Source organism: Crocodylus porosus, unplaced genomic scaffold (genome assembly GCF_001723895.1).
Source record: "Crocodylus porosus isolate Cpor-Errol unplaced genomic scaffold, CroPor_comp1, whole genome shotgun sequence".
NCBI classification, from domain to species: Eukaryota; Metazoa; Chordata; order Crocodylia; family Crocodylidae; genus Crocodylus; species Crocodylus porosus.
In genome coordinates, this window is record NW_017728909.1 from 72,657,165 (window position 1) to 72,666,371 (window position 9,207).

At 43.7% G+C, this 9,207-nt stretch overlaps 1 protein-coding gene across 1 annotated transcript in view; it reads right to left on the minus strand.

Annotated features, from left to right (window-relative positions):
• The window catches only part of PJA2 (praja ring finger ubiquitin ligase 2), an 83,250-nt gene that overhangs the window by 73,849 nt on the left and 194 nt on the right, over window positions 1–9,207 (minus strand). The gene's annotated exons all lie outside the window — the stretch shown is intronic.

Sequence of the window (9,207 nt, forward strand, 5' to 3'; positions counted from 1 at the left end):
ACTCCTTCCTGCCATGGCAGGGGGTCGGACTAGATGATCTACTCAGGTCTCTTCCAACCCTAGAAACTATGAAACTATGAAGACTACTCAGCGTGGGTTTAGTACAGAAGCCAGGCACATAAGTCCACTTGTGTTCTTTGAGTGCACTGAGAAACAACTGGACAAAGGTGATTTGGTTGATACATTATATCTGGACTTTCACAAAAAACTTTTGACTGAGTGCTGCACCAAACATTCTTAAGTTAGGCTGCTGCACCATTAGATAAACCCCAGGGAATTATGTGCAGAAAAATTCAAAATTATGAAAAATTACTCTCTTTATTTACAGGAAACCCTTGCTATTCGCGGGTTCAGCATTCGTGGTTTCAAATATTTCCAAATGCCAAACCCACATTTTAAATACACTTTATATGCTTACAGGAGCTTCTCCAGAGCTCTGTGCTTGCTGCTGCCAGGCTCCCACCATCGCCACTGGAGCCATGGCCCCCATCTCCCCCAAGGGGCACTGAACACAGTGCCTTATTCACAGATTTCACAATCTGCAGGGATCATGAGAACATATCCCCTTCAAATGGCAAGGCTCGCCTGTATTTTTACAAATTAAACTAAATAAACACAATTTGAACCTTCCTTAGGAATACATGGAGGTACTTTCTATGGTTGGGGGTGGGGATGTGCCCCCCCAATCACATGTCCTGACCCCATATACACCCTCATCTTTCACACAATATACAATAATAATTTTGAGCCATTATGCAATCACCTCTACATAGGCTACTCAAAAACATAAAATCAAGACAAAATTGTTTTTGAAATAAAATTAAAGTAATAGTAGTTGTTTGATTTTTAGTACAATTTGGTTTTTGTTTAATTCGTTAAAATCATATCTTTTGAAAAAGTGTGGGTGTGCATTCCTCAACAGCTCACCAAAACACATTAAGTGGCCCACCAACCAGAATAACTGCCCACCCCTGTTAGAGAGGCTGATAATTTAACCATGTTCAAAAGAGGAATAGACAGATCCAGGCAGGATAGGTCTATCAGTAGGTAGTAACCATGACAGAAAGGCTGAGACCCCTAACCTAGGACTTCCTAGGCCTCTAAGTACTGAAAGCAGTAAGAAAAGAGGTGAGGAACAGATCAGTCTTTGACAGGCCCTGCATAAATCCTTTCCCTTTAGCATCCTTGACGCAGTATACCTCGACTTCAAAAAAGCCTTCGGTCTGGTATCCCATGATCACCTCCTGGCTAACCTGTAGCCTTGACATCACCACAATCCGCTGGCTGGGGAAGTGGCTCTGCAGTAGGACCCAGAGGGTGGTGGTCGACGGGAGCCAATCTTCTTGGTGCACTGTGACCAGTGGGGTCCCACAAGGCTCTGTCCTAGGGCCTATACTGTTTAACATCTTCATCAATGATGTGGACATTGGTGTCAGAAGCAGACTTGCCAAGTTCTCCAACGACACCAAACTCTGGGGTAAAGCATCCACACCTGAGGATAGGAGGGTGATCCAGGAGGATCTGGACAGACTCATGAAATGGGTGGACGAGAACCTGATGGTGTTCAACACCAAAAAATGCAAAGTTCTTCACCTTGGGAGGAAAAACCTGCACCATGAGGCTCGGTAGTGCTATGCTGGTTAGCACTACAGATGAAAGGGACTTGGGGGTCATGGTTGACCACAAGATGAACATGAGCCTTCAGTGTGATCCTGCGGCTAGTAAAGGGAGCAAAATGCTGGCTTGCATCCATAGATGTTTCTCAAGCAGTTACTGGGACGTCATTCTCCCACTGTACTCAGCCTTGGTGAGGCCACAGCTGGAGTACTGCATCCAGTTTTGGGCTCCACAATTCAAAAGGGATGTGGAGAAGCTTGAGAGAGTACAGAGGAGAGCCATGCACATGATCACAGATCAGGAAAACAGACCTTAAAACGAGAGGCTGAGAGCAATGGGGCTATTCAGCCTGGAAAAGCGCAGGCTCGGGGGTGATCTGGTGGCCACCTATAAGTTTATCAGGGGTGCTCATCAGGATCTGGGGGAACATCTGTTCACCAGAGCCCCCCAAGGGATGACAAGATCGAACAGTAACAAACTCCACTGTGACCGATTCAGGCTGGACATAAGAAAGAACTTCTTCACTGTCCAAGCCCCCAAGGTCTGGAATAGACTGCCGCCAGAGCCAGTTCAAGCACCCACTTTGAACACCTTCAAGACACATTTGGATGCTTATCTTTCTGGGATCCTATGATCCCTGCTGACTTCCTGCCCCTGGGACAGGGGGCTGGACTCGATAATCCTCCGGGGTCCCTTCCAGCCCCAATGTCTATGAAATCCAGTCTCTATCAGAATTATAGAAGGATCTGAGGTCTGACACATGGCGGCATTTCTTCTGTCCTTATGCATTCCCCTCTACTAAACCTTTAAAGACAATTCATAGGATGACAGGAATCACTAGATCATAGGAAAGTAGGGCTGAAAAGGACCTCACAAGGTCATCTAGTCCAGCCCTCTTCTCTAGGCAGAACCTTCTCTGACTAAACTGCCCTGCTCTTGAGAACTTCATGTCCAACCTGCTCTTAAGAACTTCCAAGGATAGAAATTCCATCCAATTTCTTTAATCTATCCAGCTAATTCTGGATCCTAGCCCTACCTCTGGACCATCTGTAACTTGGCATTGTTGACAAATTTGCTAAGCATATGCTCAATCCCAATGTCCAGATCATTATGAAGATATTAAACACACAAGAGCAAGGACAGACCCCTGTGGAACCTCACTAGATATTTCCTCCCAGAGTAGATTATTGAATCATTGATAACTACTTGTTGAATACGATGATCCATCCATCCATCCAGCTGTATATCCATTTTACAGTACTTTCATCATGTCTGTGTTTATTTAGCTTGTTAATGAAAATGTCATGAGCAGGGATCTGGGTTTTCCATTTCCAAGGGGAAAAATAGGGATTTCCCCCTTTAAAGGAGAAAAATAAAGGTTTTCCTTTTTGCAAGCAGCTCTCTGCAGGCTGGCAGAGTTCCAACCTTCAACAAGCTGCTTGCAAAAACTGCTTGAAAATGTTAAATGTATCAATAAACCATTGTGTTCAACTGACACACACACACAGTGATATTTCACTTTAACCACAGAAAAACACAGGGGGTAGGGGGTTATCAGAGATTTTGGTACATTTTCAGAGATATACAGGCTCCCTGGTCATGAAACAGTGTAAAAAACCATGCTTAAGTCAAGGTATGTACACCCACTGCTCTTCCCCTTATCTACACAGCCTGTTACATTACCATAGAAGAAAATCAGGTTGGTCAGACATGATATGCTCTTCATGAATCCAAGCTGGCTGTTCCTGATCATTAGGAGATGCCTTGAAAACCTGCTCCATTATCTTTCTAGATATCAAATTCAGGATGACTGGTCTGCAACTCCCTAGATCTGCCTTCTTCCTCTTCTTAAAGATGGACATTATAATTGCCCTTTTTCAATCATCCGGGACCTCATTCAACCTTCATAAATTCTTAAAGAGGATAGCCAATGGCTCTAAGATTACCTCAGATAACCCCTTCAGTACCCCAGGGAGCATCCCATGTGTCCCTTTTAACTTGAAAGCATGTAGTTTCTTTAAGTAACCCCTAACCTGTTCTTCTACTACTCTAGACTGTTTGTCTCCTTCCCTATCTTTGCTACCAATGGCATCTGTCATCTGGTACCTGCCCCTATTTGTGAAGGCTAAAATTAAAAAGGCATTAAATAATTCAACCATCTCTGCAATATCCATAAATAGACTGCCTTCTGAAAGAGATATATGGTTCCTGTGGTCTTCCTTTTACTTTAACATACTTATAGAATCCCTTTTTATGGCCTTTTATATCCCTTGTCAGTTGCACTTTAAATTGTGCCTTGGCCTTCCTAATTTTCTCCCTGCATGGCTATTCAGTGCTCTTATGCACTCTTCACTAGTGCTATGACCCCATTTCTTCTTTTTTATAGGATTCTTTTTCGAGTTCCCTCTCTTTGAAGAGATTTCTGGCTAGCCTTCTACTGCACTTCCTATTTTTGCTGTCACATCAGGACAGCTTTCTCCTGTGCCCTTAAGAGGGCCTCCTTTAAGTACAACCAGCTTCCCTGGCTTCCTTTTCCCCCACAGACTCACCTCCCAGGTGACTGCCTACCAGTTCCCCAAATTTGTTAAAGTCTGCTTTTCTGATGTCCACTGCCCTTATTTTGCTGCTTCTTTCCTCCCCTTAAGATCTTGAACTCCATCATCTCATGGTCACTGTCACCCAAGTTGCTGTCCACCTTCACATTCTCAACCAACTCCTCCCTGTTTCTGAGCAGCAAGTCAAGAAAAGCTTCACTCTTAGTTGGTGTGCCTATCAAAAAGTTGTCCCCACCACACTCCAAGAACGTTATGGACTGCTTGTGCATTGCTGTATTTCCCTCCCAGGAAATGTAAGGTCCCCCATGAGAATCAGATCTTGTGATTTGGAAGTTTCCTTTGGCTGCTGAAAAAAGGGCCTCATCCACCTCCTTCTAGTTTGGTGGCCTAAAGCAGACACCCACTATGACATCCCCCAACCTTTACCCAGAGGCTTTCAACAGGCTGCCTTCTCCTTTGTAGTACACCTCAGAACACGTGTGCATTGCCTTTAAGTACAAGGCAACACCTACTTTTTTCCCCTGCCTATCCATCCTGAAAAAGTTATCCATGACTGTACTTCAGTCCTGTGAAATATCCCACCACGTCTTCATAATCCCAACTGCATCATAAATCTGTGATTGTATTGGGACCTCCAATTCTTCCTGTTTGTTCCCCAAACTTCTCACATTAGTGTATAAACAGTTCAGGTACTTTAGGCAAACACTTCAGTTTGCTTCTCATATTTGCCTATTATGCCACCAATAAGCATAACCTGCTACTTATTTGCAAGCACTGTTTCTTCCATTCTAGTACCTTTATTCGGTTTACTACAGGTTTTCTTTTACTTCACCATATTAATATAGTTTGAACACCATGCCAGGAGAGAGAACTCCAAACGTTTTCCTACAGCCAGTAAGGCTCAGATCAAGTGTACTGCTATTCATGGAAAAGAACCGACTAAATAAGCTCTACACAAACTGCTTCCCAGACTGCCTGGTGTTCTCTCCACCAAAGAAAAGCTTCTGGTAAGAACTAATCCATTTCACCAGTGTCAGCCTAACAGCTCTAATCTCTCTGAATCTCTAGTGCCTCCAAATCAACTCAACAGGACACTATTACAAACATATAGCACATAATATGCTACAATAAATTTACAGTTATAGGAACCCCCCCAAAAAAAAGCCAAACAAAAAAACCAACAAAAACAACAACAAAAACATAACCAGTAAGTACCACTTTAAAGCTATGCTGATCCACCTTTTGAAAAAAAATAGGAGACAACATGGCATGAACCCAGAAGGGAAAGCAACAGTAATAGTGTTCTGTTCCCCTCTTATGTTTGAGTTTATTTGCTTCAATAACACTACAACACTATTTCTAAAATGTCTTAAAACTTTAAAGTTATTGGACATTTGTTCTTTTAAGCACATTGTGCTCATCTACTAAGCCAGGTGTGGGCAAAATACAGCCCACTGGCTAGATTTGGAGCAATTTTGTTCAGCTCTGCTGGGCAGCGCTAGGGTGCCCCCATCCCATTCCTTCCCACAGCTCACCCCAGTGCCACTCTGCTCCGCTATGCCCCATACCAAGCTGGCAGGGCTGGGGGCTGCTGCTGCCGCACAGGCATCCCTGAGTAATCTGTAGGCTGGTGTGGGATAGGGGTGCCAGGTCATAGCCACTGCTTCTAAGTATTGGAGTCACCACCAGAGCCACCACCATCCCTCCCTTGCCTGTGGGCTGTCCGCCCCAGGCCAGGGGAAGAATCAGATGAGGGGAGGTGGGAGAGATGCTAAGTTCCCCCCATTTGGTGGGCTCAGTAATGACATGTGGCTATCCACTGCCCCTGCCTCCCCTCAGCCTCCTCCACGGGGCTCACAGTGCTTCTCTCCCCCTCATGAGTGCTGCAGCCCACCAGTGGCTTCCAGTCCTGCCCTGTGCTGTCACTGTCCCAAGATCCTGGCTCCAGCTCTGAACACAGGTCCAGGGAGCTGCACAGGAAGGGTGCATGGGTGGGTGGAGAGCTGTGTCCAGGGTTGGGTCAGGATTGTAGGCTGGTGATTGCATGAGGCCAGGGCAGGGCAGAGTTGCAATCTGTTCCCTGCATTGCCCTGCCCACCTCTCCTTCTCCTAAACACCACTGCCCAGGGCCCCATCCCACATAGCAAGTTTTAGCAAGTTGTTGTAGAAGGATGGGGTAGGGAAAGAGGGCGTGCTGACCCAGCCTGTGACAGCTCACCAAAACAGATTATCCACAGCTCTGGGACCCAAATAAATTGCCCACCCAGGTACTAAGCCAAAGTAGATCCTAAACAAAACTCCCAGGTCTGCTTGACTGTATGCTGAAATGCAGAAAGTAATGAAGCTGCTGAAGCTTATGCCCGCTTTGGCGTGTTAACTACATTAGTAATTTTTCCAGTGCTTAATCTGTTCAGTGGAAGGCAGAGGGATGATTTAACATTCTGATAAGTAAACTGAAGTATACGCAATCCCAATGTTCCTATTTTTTCCTACAAAACATTAACATTATTCAGAAGTAGTGCAATAAATCTGTACTAAAGTGCAAATGACATGTTCACATCTTCAATTACCTAAGATTGTAAATAGAAGAAGACAGAGACAGTCTTTGTTACACGTTTTTACAGTGCTTAATACAATGGGACTATGACCTTCTAGCCATTACCACAGTACAAGATAATGGTATTCATTTCATTCAAGGCTGCTCAAGCCAGAGAGGCAAAAATTCAAAATAAACTAATAAAAACACACCAACAAGCTAATAAGTACTGCTAATTATATGTAAAACAGTGCACTTTATAATATGTGACTAGAATGGTGGCCTAAATAGTGTTTCCCAGCACAATAATTTCTAAGTTAACCCAGGGCAATATTTTTCTGTTAACATAATGAACATTGTCCTTCTGGAAAGACACTGTCATGTTAACTTCAACATCTGAACTAACAAGACATAACGAGTAACATACACCTTGCTTAATATTGATTTAATTTTTAAAAGTAAGTTAAAATGACTGGTTTCTACTGCACTGTTGTAAGAAACAAAATTACATATAAAAGAACACCACATTTATATTAAGCTGAGATTAAGTCAAAGCTTTAAAAATTATACTAGGTTCCCTTCAGAAATACAGTAATTTGTTTCACCATACATTATGTGGCCTTTCCTTAAAGCCTCTCTAGTGAGGCTATGTTATGATTACTATGGGGGACTTCTCTGATTCTTGTACATTTAAAATAAACATTAACAGTGTTTGCAAAGCTTCACATTTCTCCTTAAAAAGAAAAAAAAAGGAAAACAGTGGGGGTGATATCTCCTTTTTAGTCTCCAATTCAAATGCATACATGTCCAATCAAGTAAACAAAAAGCTTTGCATCTAGCATGAGATGCATGCAGTAACAAGTCCAGAACTCATTTTTAAATGGTATTTCCCATGCCATCCTGTCACTTGATCTAAAGTGAAACCAAATTTACAAAGCAAAGAAAATAGAAGATTTTTTAAAATCATCAGAGCACAAAAATAAAGTCCAACAATTTTCTCTAATGTTGGATGACACCATTTCTCTTTTCTAGCAAGCAAGAAATGTTTTTTTTTAATCCATATAAAAAAGATGCACACACACTATTTCAAACCCAATGGTTGCATGGATTCTGGGGATAAGTGCATACCTGTTATTAAAAGAACTCAAGATCTGCCCCAGAAAATTTGTGTCTGCACACAAAGGATACAGAAAAGCATCTTAAATACAGGCAAGTCACTGAACTTCATGTCTTTTCAAAAAATGATGTACTCTCTCACTAATGGCCCCAACCAATTTACAATTCTGAATTCTTCAAATTGGTTTTAGGACTTTACAGACTGCATGGTACATACATGCTTACATTAAGAAACTGAAACTCATGTTTTCAAACATGAGTCATAGCGAAGTAGGACTGTAAGAGACCGCCAAGGTCATTACCCCCCTCTGAGGTTAGGATCATCCCTATCCAAACTATCCCATAGGAATCATAATCTAAACTCTACATAAGACTACCCTCAACCCTGGCACAACATAGACCTAACACCCTAACCTGCCACAGGTAAAGCAGGGGAACCACAGCAGCCAATGTCTCGCTTCTATAAAATGTTGTCAACATGCATCCAAGAGGACCCAGGTAGAGGGCCACGCCCCCGACAGAGGAAGGCAAAACCCCCACATGCTCAATAGCTGGTCTACCATCCTGTAAGCATTTGAAGCTGAGTTTGAAGTAATGTCACTGGGGCCATTTCTACATAGAGTCTCTCACTTAAAAGTTAATCAAATAAAGGCACATATATTAGGTTGTTAAACCACCAAGTAGAAGCTCTCATTCAGCTGTAAGGTACCCTTAAGAGGCTATTTGACATGTAAATGAGAGCCTACCCACACTGATCTAACTTGCTTGCTTTTACTCTGCCCCTTTAGTCCATTCACCACAACTTTTGAGTCCCAGTGGAAAAGAGCTCCCAGGGACTTGATCCTGCACCACTGAAAGGGAATGGAAATTTTGTCACTGACTCCCCAGGACCTCCAAGCAGGCAGTTCCATCTTACGCTCATGTAGCCCATGCTGATGCTTGCCTAGTGGGTGCTAATTCATATTTATTCCCACTTAGCTCAGTGGTATTCGTAGACCAATAAAGGGGAACCACCTCCCCTCAAAGGATGGCAAACAACAAGAACCCTTTTATCTCAAGTTATCTGAAGATGCTTGGGCTCCACAGCTCTTGCCTGAAGAACCGGGCCCTCAGGAACCTGTGGATGTAAATGCGCGAGCCGCTAACTAGGTGGGCAGCAGTCAGAGGCCATCCGAGGCAGGAAGGTCCTGCCCCAACTAGCACAATAGACAGGCAGGGACATGGGTGTGATGTGGAGCAAAGGTGGAGCAGACTGGCACCTGACAGACTAACTAAAGCACATACATGTGCATATGCACACATAAGCTCACTTCATGGGGTACAGCGAGGGGAGGGGGTGGGAGGCTAGGCCCCCTGCCCCCAACCCGGGCCCCTCGAAGCCCC